This window comes from Rhea americana, unplaced genomic scaffold, assembly GCF_003343005.1.
Source record: "Rhea americana isolate MKP2758 unplaced genomic scaffold, rheAme1 scaffold_72, whole genome shotgun sequence".
In the NCBI taxonomy this organism is placed as follows: domain Eukaryota; kingdom Metazoa; phylum Chordata; class Aves; order Rheiformes; family Rheidae; genus Rhea; species Rhea americana.
Window position 1 is genome coordinate 3,976,016 of NW_028186890.1, and position 14,879 is coordinate 3,990,894.

Genomic DNA, 14,879 nt, shown 5'->3' on the forward strand with positions numbered 1-14,879 from the left:
CCGGAAGCAAATCCTGAGCAAAATAATGAAAGATGTAATGCAGAATGCCAAATGGAGCCGTGGGACTGATGCACAAGGCAGTCCGACATTGATGCCAAAATAAGCATCATCATAAGTAAGTGCTGTGAGGTGCGGAGCCAGCTGCCGGGGTGGCAGACAGCGGGCTGAGGGCTCCTGGAAAGGGTAGGACTGTGCTTAAAGGCTTCCTGTTAYGGCAGGACCCAGGGTATAAGGTGGCAGCGGGGGCCGCGCGTTTTCTCCTCCCTCTCTCATACACCACTCCCAAGTGGGAGACCAGTTACTCCAGCCCTACCATTCCCACAAACACACTCCCTTTCCAGGACCCCCAGTGTCCCCCACTGTCCCTATCCTCACAGCTGTTCTGCTCTGCTCTGATGGTTCAAYGGACAGAGAGGGACACGCTGCTAACCATGGGGTGAGAAGGAAGAGGAAGGCTTGCCCCCAGTCTGTCCCCTGTGCCGCTACCCAGCGCTGGGGAGAAGGAGGTGAGAAGGAAGCAGTGGTGTATRGGGCTGGGCTATTATTGCACAGGGGAGGTATTACAGATATTATGATACTGTGGTAGTACCTGGAGTCATTTGGTGTTGGGAGCAAGGAGAATTATAAATGCACTGGGATCCTGGAATAGCGCCCATCATTAAACTAGTTAAATTATACTAGATATTTCATCTATTACAGCCTGCCTAATTTATAGACCCCAAGCATTTTCATCAGCCAGCAATCATCAACATGATATTCATTATTTAATTCAAGATAATCATTATTTAGTGAGATTTCATAGAGGTACATTCCTGACCTGTTGCTTGTCCATACTCTAGCAGTGATCTGTAAGGAAGACTAAAATAATTGACAGAAGAGTTCTCAGCTGATGCTATTTGGTAGGCTGATAAATAATGATGAAGTCTGGGTATTTACAAAGGTAAGTTTTGGTCATACTGACAGAGAGTAGACTGTATTCTGGAAAATGATATTCTGAACAGCACTATGAGAACACGAACACAGACTACTGGCTGCCAGGGAGTTGCTATGACCAGAGGGAAAATGTGGCCCTTACGAGCCTGCCAAGCAGGTGCTCTCCATGGGTAACCTGCATACGTCTGTGAAAGACACTGGCCAGACCTGCAACTACTGGCAAATGTGGACAGCTGAAAAGCCAGCAATTCTGCAAGAGTAGCTCTTCAAAAAAGCTCTCCTTATTTCAAGAAAGTTCCTGAAGTGCAGAATTTGAATAAGGCAGATCTTTCAAGAATTGCAAGATCTGAGCCAGCAGGAGGAGCAATCTGTGTCCTGGGAAGGACACAGGCATGGTGACAAGCTGGTATTTTGGTTCTGTGTTACCTAGCAAAGCCTAAGCAGCACACACAAGTGTGCATGGTCTCTGCTGGCTGGAGAGAGGCTATGACAGAACACGTATCCCAGCATCTCAGGGAACTGCCAGAAATTCCATGTCATATCTCCCTTCAGCATTGAAACTTCCTCTGTTTTTTGATACTGGCAGGTTCTCGAGGCGCTCAGGAGGTTCTCTACCTTTCCACCCAACCTGTATACTTTTCTCTTCTCCTGTCCACTAGCTGTAGTTTCACTTTCTCACGGATATCTGACCCAAGGGCACACTCCCCTATGCCAGCCCTCATAAACAGGAATACCTGGACCTAGGCCCACTGATTAAATCAAAGATAAATGTAGGTAAACAGAGCTTATCCATGGTCTTACTGCCTGGCTTGAAACATCAAATGGGTGAGATTAACCCTTGCCTTCCTCTAGTTCACCATTTAGGGTAAATCTATAGTAACTATCCTCACTCCCACTCTCTTTGCTCAGGTTTTCTTAGGGAACATTGACTATCATGGATTCTACCACAGAAGGAAACTACTGAGGTCATGCACTAAGTCATAAGAAAGAAGATGGTCCCCCCTTTATTTTTCCATAATACTCGTGCTAAAGGAGGAGCACCTCTGGCACTTGAAAAGGCTGCAGGGAGAGGTATGCTAATGTGCTCACACAGAAAGGAGAAAACCTCAGGTTTCTCAGGTACTGGGAGGGGTGTAAGGGAAACAGTTGTGTGTGTCTGTGCTGAGGCACTGCAAGATACACTGTTCTCTTTTTTGTGTTTGAATAGGTTATATTTCCTTTGATACTTGCTCTTGTCAAGCTCCAAACATAGCTTTTTTCTTCTGAATGTGGCTTCCCAGCTCCCTCCTGGGTATGAGGGCTGATTTATCTACCCATTACATCAGCTTCTCTATGCAGAGATATAAACATACGCCTAGGGAAAAAGCTTTGTCAGCTTTTGATGGGAAGACTAAATGGAAGATGAACCTCAGGCAGCATCAGTACCCAGCACATGATTTTTAGCAAACAGCATAAATCCCTCAGTTTTGGAAGCTCCAGTAGTGAGAAATGTGTCCTGCTTAACTGCAGCAATCAGCTTGACCTCTGAGGAGCTGCAGCTCCGTCGGACACAATACTCCTTATTCTGTCGCCATGAGTAATATTTGCACAGTCTCTCATCTCTCAGAAATTACTCCAAAAAATTGCCCCTAGGGCTACAGATGAGCAGCCAGTTGATCAGAGCTGTTCTAACACTTTGACTCATGGCTGGCCAGTTGGCTCTTATACGTCTTGTGACCTCATTATGGGGTTGGGATGGGATGGAGCAGACAAGTAGAAACTCACAGAGATTGAGGTCTTTGCAAAGGGCAGGTTCAGCTTCTCTCTTCAGTGACAGATGTCATTGTAACAGGAAACCCCCGTCTTGGGAAAGGGCTCGTGTGACTCACCCCAGGAATGTAAAGTGGCAGCACCAGTCATGGCTGGGGCCTGGACCATTGTCCTGGGATCTGCATTCTGCTTCCAGCTCTGCCATTTGCCTAATCCTTCTGCTTTCCATGGCAGGGTCTTATACCATACCTTGGAGCAGGATTTGGATTATTACACTGTATCTCAGCTACCACAGCTAGCAGCAGAAATGCAGTAAGCAGGCTGTTTGGCCTGGATTTACTCTGTGTATCCTGAGTGAGGACACCTTAGACAGGCATACCCCATACCAGTGGGCTTACCACAGGTGGCAGAGCCTACATATATCTTCTTCTGCCACCTAGCTGGGCACATCTGGATTTTGCGATGGAGAAATGCTTGGCCAAACTGCAATTACCTCATTACCCCTGCAGCTGCATCCAGGTCTGAACTACATATATTATGCTATATTCATGGTGCATATGAAAACAAGCAACAAGCAGGTAACATGTGCCTGAATCTTCTGATTTGGTGATGATGTTTTCCCAGGGCAAGTGCGTCATCTGGGAGCTGGAAGAACACAAAGAAGGGGAAAACTGAAGCTATTCTCCCATTAAATGTCACTCAGAAAGATAACACTCCGGGCTTTTGTAGTATTCACTGACACCTTTCTGAGAGGGATTATGGCTGCCTGGAGGCTACAGAGGTCAGACTGCTGTTTAGAAACAGTGAGAGGAATGATATAACAACTCAGTGCAAGTGTTTGTGAATTTATACTGTAAGATACACACTTAAAAAATGTGATGTGCTATGCAGCTGCAAGTAACCAGAAAGCCTGTAAGTGTATCAACAGTAATGAAAGAGGAATGCAGTATTTTCTTATCTACCCCCAGTCCACCACTCTTTGAATGCATTCCTGATCCAAACTAGTGCAAACAATAGTATTGGGGTAGCATCAGAGAGCAGCTTGTCAAAGTATCTTGAATATTCATTTGATTCAGTTCTTCTAAGTTACTCAGAGACACACAGAAATGTGCAGTATCTGGGTATCAAGAAATAGCCTTGCAAAGAACCCAGGTTGCTGGGTTCAGCTTCAGCTAAAGACCTCCCATGCCCCTTGCTGGAGAAATAGTGCAATAACAGAGCTCTTGACAAAGTCTGGTTTAGGATAGAGAAGACAAACAGAAATGCAAATGGTAAAGAAAAGCCAAGTATATCATGGATCAGTATCCCAGTGGATAAAGGGGTTGCCCCAAACTCATTTACAGTAGTAAAAACTAACAAAGGGAACAATACAACTTAAAATGTGAAATAGGAGAGGCCTACCACATTTTGGCCCTACGTGCCTGACAAAATGTAGTGGATATTCTTATACTTTTAAAACCAGAAAGAGCATTTCAGAGTCTGTGATATGCTCATAAAGAAGGCACAGAAATGATTGTATTGTAGTATGAAGGCATCCAAATTAGCTTCAGAATAACTAGCTGGTGTCCTGAGAGCTTTTTAGCTCTCAGATGTCTTACTGGCCCATGCTGGCCCCTGCATTGCTGCAGGCTATTTCCATTGCTGGAGCCAGCTAAGGAATCTCCAYGTGGCGCCATGTGTGAGGCTGTGGCACGGGCAGAGCCACGTTTTTGGAGCAGCTCTTGCACAGAGTTGAATAATTAACGGCAGAAGAAGGGTAGATAATTTAAAAAGGGAAAGGATTCTGATTTGCTGCAGCTACCTAGAAAATGTCTATGCCGTACAAATACGAGCTGCTCATCCAAGCGGGCAGTTCCAGTTCTGCGGCTGCCATCCCGGGAGGTGCCGGCGGCTTTCTGTTGGTCGAGGGATCAGTGGTGCTCGGTGGAAAGGGGCTTTGCAGGGTTCACTATTACCGCGTGATGTGATACTTGTATTTCCACACTCCCCTCTCTCCCGCCAGTGCTTTTCTTTTTTTTTTTTTTTTGCTCTCCACTGCTACACTTCGTTCTCTTTCTGGTACAGCCTGTCCTAATCCCAAAATACCTTCCTGACAACTCTCTCTCTCTCTCTGGGGCTTGTTTTCCATCCTCAGGGAGATCTCTTCCTTGAAGTTTAGCCTGATTGAGAAAAATAGGGAAAATCCCATAACTGGACTTACTTTTGTTCCCAAATTAATTTGCACCTGCTGATTAAACAATGGCCAGAAAAACAATGCCATTCTTTGTGGGAGGAATACTATGCTTTACTTGTGATGCTTAGCTGAGCATGGTACTCCAAAAAATACCTTGCAAAGTGCCAGTCCAAGATTGCAATTCTGCCTGCAGAGTCTTTTGGAAGCTTGAATAAAGTCCAGTTTGGCAAACATGATGATGGCTGCTTGTTATTTAATGTGTTCCTAATGGAGCATAAAGTGAGTGGACTTGTCTTTCAACATTTCACTTAATTCTCTATACTTTATCTATTGATATTGATGGCAACAGAGTGGTCCAGAAGGAACTGGTAATGAAATTTCTGTAGTAGTACAAAACAAAGTTGTTTTTAATTTAGGTCCTGCATAAACACATTTCTGATGTCTTTTTTTTTAATTCTTATTTTTCCAGTGTTAAAAGCAGTAGTAGCCATATATTCTTGACATCTGCAAATGAGGAATAAGATTGTTTTTTAAGATCAAAAGAATTGTCTGTATTCTATGAGAAATTCACAGATTTTCTAGCTTTAATAAAAACTTAAATAATCAAAAACTGAGTCTGGAATATGAATGTCAGACAAGACAGTGGAAAGGGGAAAACATGTTTGAAAATGGCACATAAAACCAGCCAAAAACAAAAAAAAACAAGAAATAAATGCTTAGAAAATGCCAGAGATTCCTATTGCATAAGTTATTTTAAATTAGAACATGTTGATCAAGGGAGAGGGAGATGCTTTGCCCTTCACTGTCCTGCAAGTGTGTCAGTCACTTGCCAGTACTATAGCACAGCACATTCTGTTAGAGAAAAAAGCCTCCTTGGGTGGTACAACTGAGGAGTTACATGCCTAAAATCACTGCTACAGAATCTAGGTCTTTCATCACGTCCTGTCTCAGACAAGTAGCAAAAGAAGCAACTAGAAGTTACATTTGCTTTTTGTAAAATAAAAACAAAACTAGTCCAATTTTTACTTACATTTCGGCACTGCCAGGCCAGCTAAGTCCGCTGCAGTGTCCTGTTTTGGCAAGCAGAGCATGCCAAGGGTTTCCAGTCATGAGTGGCTCCAGCAGAACCTCTAAGTGTTTAAGGTTTGTGGGCACCAGATATCTACAAGGTTGATGCTTTTCCTCTGCATGTAAGCAGGAATACACACCTCTTCACAGAGTACATCACAGATGGCCCCTCCTTCCTCTCATCAGCCGGGACGGCACACTTCCCCGTAAACTGGAATAAAGTAATGCACCGAGGTACAGCAATGCACCAGTGTGACAGGAGTGCATATGCCAGGCACAGTGAGAATTACTATTCCTTAAAAATCCCCGGGTACCAGAGAGTGAAAAAAGCTCAGTCAGCAAGACTTTAAATATCAGTGACTATTTGTCCAAATACCGCTTTTCAGCAGTTTTAGCTTTTCTGCCTCACAGCAGCACTCTCAGTTCCCACTCCTCTCCCTGTTTGCATGTGCACTCTCTCCTGGGCCATCAGTACACACTGTAAGTACGAAAACACCCGCCAGAGGGAACAACCTCGCCTCCCCTTGCAGTGCTTGGCATTRAGCCTGCTCACCCAAGCGCTGCAACAAGAAATAGTCAATGTAGGCAAAGCCAGCGTGCCCGGGTGTGCAAGCTCACCAGCCTGCCCGGGTCTGCCAGCTCCTCGCCAAGCCCAGCTGCAGCAGAAGGCACCTGCAGGACCCGCGTGGGGGACTGCGAGGGGCGCAGCCCTCGCCCGGCGAAACGCAAGAGGTGCAACAGGGATCTCAGGGGGGATCCAGCTCCGCGACACGGGACAGGGGCTGATTCCTGTCTCAGGTGGGCAATCCTCAGCTCAGCGGCAGCGCGGAGCCTGCCCCACGGAGGAGCTCGGGTAGCTGAGGAGGGTGTTCAGAAACTGTGGCACCAGCCAGTTTTTAAAAATGACTTGACGCCAACAAAGTCTTACACCTGCAAGTGTTTGTGGGCTTGTTTTGACATTTTCTCAATTCTTTTTACAGCATGAAAAACCCACACAAACAGGGGAAATTGCTTGAATGACCACAGTGGGGAAACAATGAAAGGGAATATACACAATGTGCTATCATATTCACAAAGTAAACTGGAAAAACTCTATTTTTAACTCCTACTATAAGGGCTAGTTATAAAAACAGGGGATAAATATTTTTCAGACAAATCTGGACAAAACTGTTGGTGCCATTTTAAAATAAAATACAAGATCTTTAAGTAGGAAAGTCCACTGAACCTACCCCATATTTTTAAGGCAATTTCTTTGCCCATACATTCTTAGAACAGATAAAGACATGAAAATTCATTTTGGCAAAAATTCTGAAAGCATTAAAATTTAAAAATTTTTGAAATAATAAAAAAAAATCAAATCATCAACAATTTGATCAATAATCAAATTAAAGCTTTGACTTGGCAAAAACGTGATGTTTTAGCCAAAAATTTTTCTTTGTAAAAAATCAAACAAGTTGACATTCTCCTCTTCCCAATATGACTTTAAATACACCCCAAAAATGCAGCTCCTGTACTTAAAAAAAGAAAGATAAATAAAATGAGAAAAGAATCTTCAGGTATATTTTAAAATATCTTTTAGTGCAACTCTTATGCACAGAAACATTATTTTCAGCTTAGTGGGACATTTGGGAAAAAATGCTTCAATTTGAACAAGATCTTCAAGTTTCCCTCTTTTGATAAAGTAGTTTGCTTTGCTTTAAAAATTCCCAGCATCATTACTATTAGTTGCATTAATGTAAGATATATAAACTGTGAGAAGATCCAGGTGCCATGCTGGGTCTTTGCCCCAGGCATATTACCATCAGGCAGGAGTACTGGCAGTCGTGAGAATTTAGAAAAAAATGAGCCAGTCACTAAACAGTTAGAATGAGCTTCTAAACTGTGACATTTAAAGAAATAATGGTGGATTCCCTTTATTTACTCCTGGTTTACAAATCTTTAAATATTTTGGTGCATAAGCTCAGGCTTTCCGTAACCTTCTGACCAGAGGACAAGAAAGTACTATTTTTAAAATGAAAGCTGAGAAACCCATGTAATCAGAAGCTTTAAGGAAAATACCAAGTGTCATGGGAGTTGGCAACACTGTAGTTCTGTACCACTGTTTTTCTTCAGATCCTGTTTTTATTGCAAAATTAAAAGCATTTTCCCTTATATTCTTCAATACTATAGTTGTTAAGTGCAATGTGGTGCCCTTTAAGTGTACACTCTTTCTAAAAAGAAAATTGATTATCTTCAATTATGCTATTTTCAACAGCTTAGATTAGTAAAAATCAAAGGCTTATAATTATATCCAGTTTTCTTCTCACTATAGACAATAATACCTGAATGGTCTTTTTGGTCCCTTTTTGTTCGTAATTAGTTTCCAGTTACAATCATTTTCAGACCAATGCATTAGAACAGCATGAAATGGTTTGGACTGCAAAAAAGGAGGACACAAGTAACTAGCTCCAAAAATCTTTTTTTCATTGCGACTTCAAAACTATGCGAAAGTATTTATTTGATGTAGATTCATTTGTTTACTTTAAATAAAACCTTAATTTAGAGTTAAATTTGATCTACATGTCTCTAATTTGGAAGGGAGAACCCTGAGATTTACTGATCATGTTCTCATGATGTGGTGCCTGTAACATAATATCCCTGGTACAGCAGTGAATGATGGAAGTTCTGCCTGTGAAAAACTGCTGGAACTATTTGCTTTAGAGCTCTTCACTCTGTTCATGCAGTTGAATTACCTCCTTTCAATAAAATAGCCTGTTAAGGCTAACATACAGCTAATAGGTAACCATAGCACAAACCGTCTGCAGCATACAATGTTAACAATTCTGGAAATGCAACATTCTCCCTGCTGAAACAAAATGAAATGTTAACAAATGACCTGTGCAAGAGGCATTCAATCTGACTATATTTCACACTGCTATCAGATATATACCATGATTTAAGTCCTAAGGAAAGAAAACTCTATGAGATCTGCCCAATAAGGCATCCTCTCTAGGTCCCTCAGCTTTCCCAAAAGCAGCAAGTGGACAGGGGCTACAAGTTCCCAGTAAAAAGAGTGGATAGAAGAGTCAGCAAAGGTCAACATGGAACAGAACTACAAGATATGTGGTGATATTTAGGCTGGAGCGATGACAACATCTGGCAAAAAGGGTCCTGTGGTCCCCTCAGTAAAATCCCCACAGGTATTGCAATGGGCAATCAATCAATAATGAACAGATAAATATTCCCAGGAGATGACACTCATGCGGACAAATGGTGTAGCATCAGATGGAGGTACCCTCATACCACAGATAATTTCGTGGATCCTGGGAAGGAGCTGAAAGGGCTCCCAGTTTTCTTTTTGGAGACATGATGGTCCCATGGGACAGAGGAGCAGCCGGTACGGGGGTCACAAAATTTGGCACACAGCTGGAACAAGGCAAGCATGGGTTCAGTGGATGACTGAAGCACACCCAGCCAGGAGCAGGACCGCTACGTCACGCAGAGGGGCTGAGCCCTGGCAGCCGGTGGCTGGCTGGGCCAGCCAGACTGTCACCAAGCCAACTGCACAGAGAGAGCTGGCTTTTCAGGCGGCGGGGTACACACTCAAATTCAGCGTCTCATGAGCAAACGGAACCCACTTAGCAGTATATAAGGGAGAATTTATTCTCTCTCCTGTTTAGAAGCCAACACAAGGAGCCCATAGCAAAAAATCCTCTGGGGTGAGAAGAAACTGTATATTATCAGCATTACAGAAACCTAGTAACTTAATAATGATGACATTTCAATTAGATCAGAATGGCATATTAATAATGCACATGTTAACTAGATTAAGAAGTAGTTCCTTTCAGATCTCAGAACTAAATTACTGGTGGAGACTCCCCAGGAAACAGAGATGCTCACATGGCAGGGCTTTTAAGAAGGGGTGCCTACATCTACTCAATTTAGTATCTTTATCAGTGACTGGGAAGTTAAATATAAAATCACTACTGATAAAATCACAATACTGATAATACACAGGTGACACAAAGATTAACAAACTAGTAAACAGGGAAAAGGAGGTGTTAAACTATTTGGTGTGAGATTGCTTGTTAAATTGGGCCATACGTAGAAAGTGGTTTCTGTGGCAGTGAAAGGCATAATGATACCTGCACATGACATTCCCACTAACAACAGTGACTCTGAAAGGAAAAACAGTTCATTGGGAACTTACAGTGCAATGACATGACAAAATGCTGTGATGATCCTGAAAACACAGGCATAAAGAAAAAAAAATGTATATATGTATGTACGTATTTTTGTTAGCCTGACCTAGAATGTCAGGTGCAGTTCATGCATCCATATTTTAAAAGGGATGTTGAAAAAGTGAAGAGGGTTCACAGTAAAACTGGAAAACAATGGAAGGGTTGGAGAAAATGCCTTGCAGTGAGAAGTTTAAAGAGATGAATTTTTTAACTTATCCAGAAAGGAATATTTTGAGTTAGCTTGATTACAATGTAGATATATCTTCCCAAGAAGAAAATATCGAGACTATATAAAAAAAAGCATTAAAAAGAACTAATGACTAGAGCGTGAATCCAGACAAACTCATATCACAAATGAAAGCCCATGCTCCTAACAGGGAAGGTGAACACAATAGGAAAGAGAAATTCTTTTTCCCTTGATTTCATCAGGTCAGAACTTTGTTGATGTCTTTCCTATAGATAGTTTTTTAGTTAAATATAAATTATTTGGCTCAAGACAGAAGGGTACACGCCAGGGACTACTGAATCATGTGAAAGATGAAAGATGCCTAGACAAACCACTGAGTTCTTAAGTGCTTGTGAGCTTTGACATCCCTCACTCTCCACTCCTTGGAGCTAGCTATAAAGACCGTTTTATACTGAAAAGCAGTTTTGATTATACATTAAAAACGCACCAAATTCTCAAATGCKCATGTTTTAAAAGACATGATTTGTACATGCCTCATCTAGTCTGAAAGACATCTGGCCTCGGCAGATGATCCGATCTTGGCGTTTCAGGCGAGGGTTTGACTGCTTGCTCCTGCCGCTGCCCTCGCCGCCCCAGGCAAGTTGTCGCAGGACCGTGTCAAGACAGGATCAGGGAACTGACCTGGGGAAAAGGTGTTCAGGTTAGTGCCCAAAATGGACTCAGCAGATGATAGCACAGCTGCCAGAGTCCGAAGGAGAGAAAGAGGGGGACAAGGTTGTACCAGCCACCCTGGGCACAGGCAGCTGCCTGGGACCTCACCCTCGGGTTTCTTGCTTTCCTACCGAGCAATATTCGTCTGCTTCCTTGGGGGCCGGTTCATCAGGTTTAATTTGGTGGCATTCCTAAAATTTCTTGAGAGCATTGGGTTGCTGAATCACTTGTACCCTTCTACCATTAACAGCAAAAGACTCATGTAACAAAACCAGGAAAAACACATAGCTTTGCTGGGTAAATGTCATCACCACTTCTATTGTACAGCAGAAGTAAACAGATGTTGCAGTTCTCCAGTTACGTTCTCTTCAAATAACTTTTCCCCAGTGCGTCTTTCTGGGCCTGACGACCCACCCCGCTATAGCCCTTTGTAACTATGAGTTTCTGGCTGAGTTTCCTTCTCAGTCAAGTAATTCCCCCCCCTCTTTTTTTTTTGGGGGGGGGTGGAGGGGGGTCTTTGTGGGACACCTCCACACTTGCAAAGGGAAAATTCTGTATTACGATTCAACACCCAACAACCCACGAGTGTAGAAGAGGAAGCCATGTACTTGTGCAATGGCTTCTTACTGGTTCTTCTTACAGTAAAAGCTGGTTAACAAACCTGACAGCTAGCTGATTTCAAGAGTATCAGCATGATGGTCCTGCAGATTTTAATCCTTTCCATATGCAGGGAAGGTGTTGTCTGGGCAATGGCAACATAATTTTCCTTTCTGCTTGCAACCTAGTGACCTTTCCTGAGGGAAGAGGGCAGTCCTGCCCCTAGGAACACTACCTTAGAGGTGTTCATGGATGAAGTCCCAAAAGGGGTACTAGGAGGTTTTGAACACGGCTAATATTCTCCACCTTCACGCCTGTCGTATAAATGCTGCTAGGATGGTTACAGCTTTCAGTAACTGTTAATCCAGAGGGACTTGAACAGGTAAACAAGCAATGAAAAATCTCTTTGTCACAGCCTCATCTTGAGTTATTTTCATTCTGCCAGCTGATGTTAAACAGAGGAAGAACATCCTTATCACTCAGGTACTGGCAATGCCACCCTGGGATCAGCAATTAACCTTATCTGTGGATCCTTCCTCATTTCAGTCTGTGGGACTTTTTCTGTGGATTTGCAGAACAGCAGGTCAGGCCGCCACAGTGCTGGAACCTGGAGGATAAGATGCTCCAGCTTTTGCATAGGACACAGCGGCACTTTGTAAGAGTTCAGAGCAGGAAAGCAGCACTCAGTAAGCTTGCTGGTCATGTTGGCCTGAAACACTCGGCTCAGGACACCAACATGAGCCTCTCGGTGCTGGTGCTGTGCCCTGTGGTTGTGCGGGATTTTGAATGAAACTAGCTACTGAATCATGTGGAAAATTGCCCATGTGAAACAGATTCTCATACACGCATAACTGAGGATTTCAGCAGAAATACTGTGAGTGAAAGGCAGGTAGTGAAAGTAAACATGAGACTGACTATTTGGGCCACAGTCCTCTTAAATGAGCATATTCAGTAGCGCRGACTGCTGTGTACATTCACTAATAGGAGGACTCTGCTGCTTTTTGGCCTGTCCTTTGGTGTTCCTATTGGAGACAGTGATGTAGCCACTTGGTACCAGGAATCAAGTGGGAGGCACCACGAACCAGCCCAGCAGCTAGCGCATGTGCTGATTTCCCCACCTTCACAGTCCTGTGCTTGAGCCACAAGTGTTTTTAGTTTTAGTGAAATCACAAGCTCATTGCACAAAACGTGGTCCAGTTGATTGCACTCCAAGGGTCAGATGTCCCAGCCAAGAGACCTGCCAACCCTTAATTTCTTAGACTCTAAAGACGTGTAAACATAACTGTTGACAAACTAGATTGTTATATTCACTTTTGTACAAATTATTTTTTATACCGTTGGCTAAAAGCTCAGTATCAGTAAAAGAACCCTTTTGTCTCTCCGGGAGATGATCCAATATTTCATGGAGCAACAGATTTGACATCTAATACTGGAAAATCCACACCTAATTACCTCATTCTTATACTAATGTTGCCGTTCAGAAAGTTTTTCCTAAGAGCATGGCAGATCCAGTAGAATTGCTACTGGTAGTGGAGTGGGGTCAGAATACTGCAGATTTTGGCAAGGAAAAGGTGCTGAAGCATTCATTAAAAAAAATTAATTGTATGATGTCTTGTTAACAAGTGAGGGGGGAGTTAAATGAATAAGGTTTTTTTTTTCCAAGTCAAGAAAGAAAGATTTTTGCAAAGACAGTACCAATTTGCACTTTGTTTCTTTTGTAACTAGTTTCTAAAGAGAAAAGATGCAAAATCTTCGTAACACAGATTTTATTGCCAGACTATTGAACATATAGAAACAACAGGCACACATTAAGATGAGGGAAGTCCTCCCCCTCAACAAATCAGCATGCACTTGTTTGCAAGGAGATATAATAACTTTTATTTATATTGAACTTATATATTCAGTTTTCTTTAAAATTGAAAAAGCTCTGTGCTTCCCTTCAAGCCTGCTCTTACAGCCTTAGACTACAACAGCTACAACAAAACTATCAATTCACATTAACATAATACAGCACCGAGCATGCATTTGTACTACTTCCATGATTTTTATTGTTTTCCTAATYATTATTTTTTCTCTCAGTTCATTCATCAATCATATTTACAAGCCTATTGTTGTACTTGCTGCTGGTTTCATACTCTCACACATTTCAGCACATGCACAGAAATTGCAGCTTTATTAGGATCTCTAGTATTTCTGAGGAGTCTGAAGGTGCTGACAGCTTATGGTTTGCCTTTCCCAGGCAAGTGCAAGTGCCTCAAACTCCATCTATCTGTGATAAGGGGAAAAATTACACAGCAAGCTCATCCTCTAAGTAGGGGTACTCTGCTGAAAGGTTAGAAACGGGGAGCACCACGACAGTTGGAGATACCATTAACGATGCCCATTTGAACTTCAGCATAATAACCTGTGCCGCACGGGCTGCCTTTGCGAAGCGAGCGGATTCTGATCTGGAGCCGATCACCTTTCTGATCRTTTTGCCAGAAAGATTATCTTTTGCGGATCTAAGTAATACGTTAAGACCTGATCCCGAAGTGCTGCCACCCCCAAAGTCCTCAGTGTTGCTCGTGGAAATCCAAGCGGTTTGAGGATTGCAGAAGTAGGCCCTTATTTTGTTCAGACTACCTCCTTTTTTACTTCACACCTTCCCGCGCTTCTGTTCCACACCTCATCCATTCTTTTATAGCAGGCACCTCAGGATAGGGAAAACTAGGAAACAATTTTATTTCTCAGGACTGCAAAAAAGGGGTATTTCCGAGGACTGCAGAAAAGGGGAGCTGTTCCGAGCATCCAARCACGTACGTTGTCACTGCAGCCCCCTTCACACACAACCCTGTTGCCAGCCAAAGGAACTGGAAAATCASGGCTATTTACCCACCCCTCTCTTTACCCCCCACTGCGCCTCTTTTGGCAAAGCAGCCGAGCAGTTTGCATTGTTCTCAGTTTAATGCCTGCAGATGGTTTTATTTAGAATTTGCTCTACTGGTGAGACATGCTTCCCCTGTTCATCGGATTGTGCCTACTTTTTTGCCATTCACGTCGCCCCTGACTTCTGCGCCGAGCCCGGGGGTAGGGTCCGCCGCCGGCTGGGTTTGCCCTGGGCTTTTTGTGACTTTTTGGGGCGGAGGGTGTAAGGGGGAAGGCGGCGGAGCTGGGAGCGGGGTCCCGCGCCGACCGCCCACCGCGCCCTTCGCACCGGCGGCGGCGGGCGGGTGCTGCGCCGCGGCTGCGGCTCGGCCGCGGC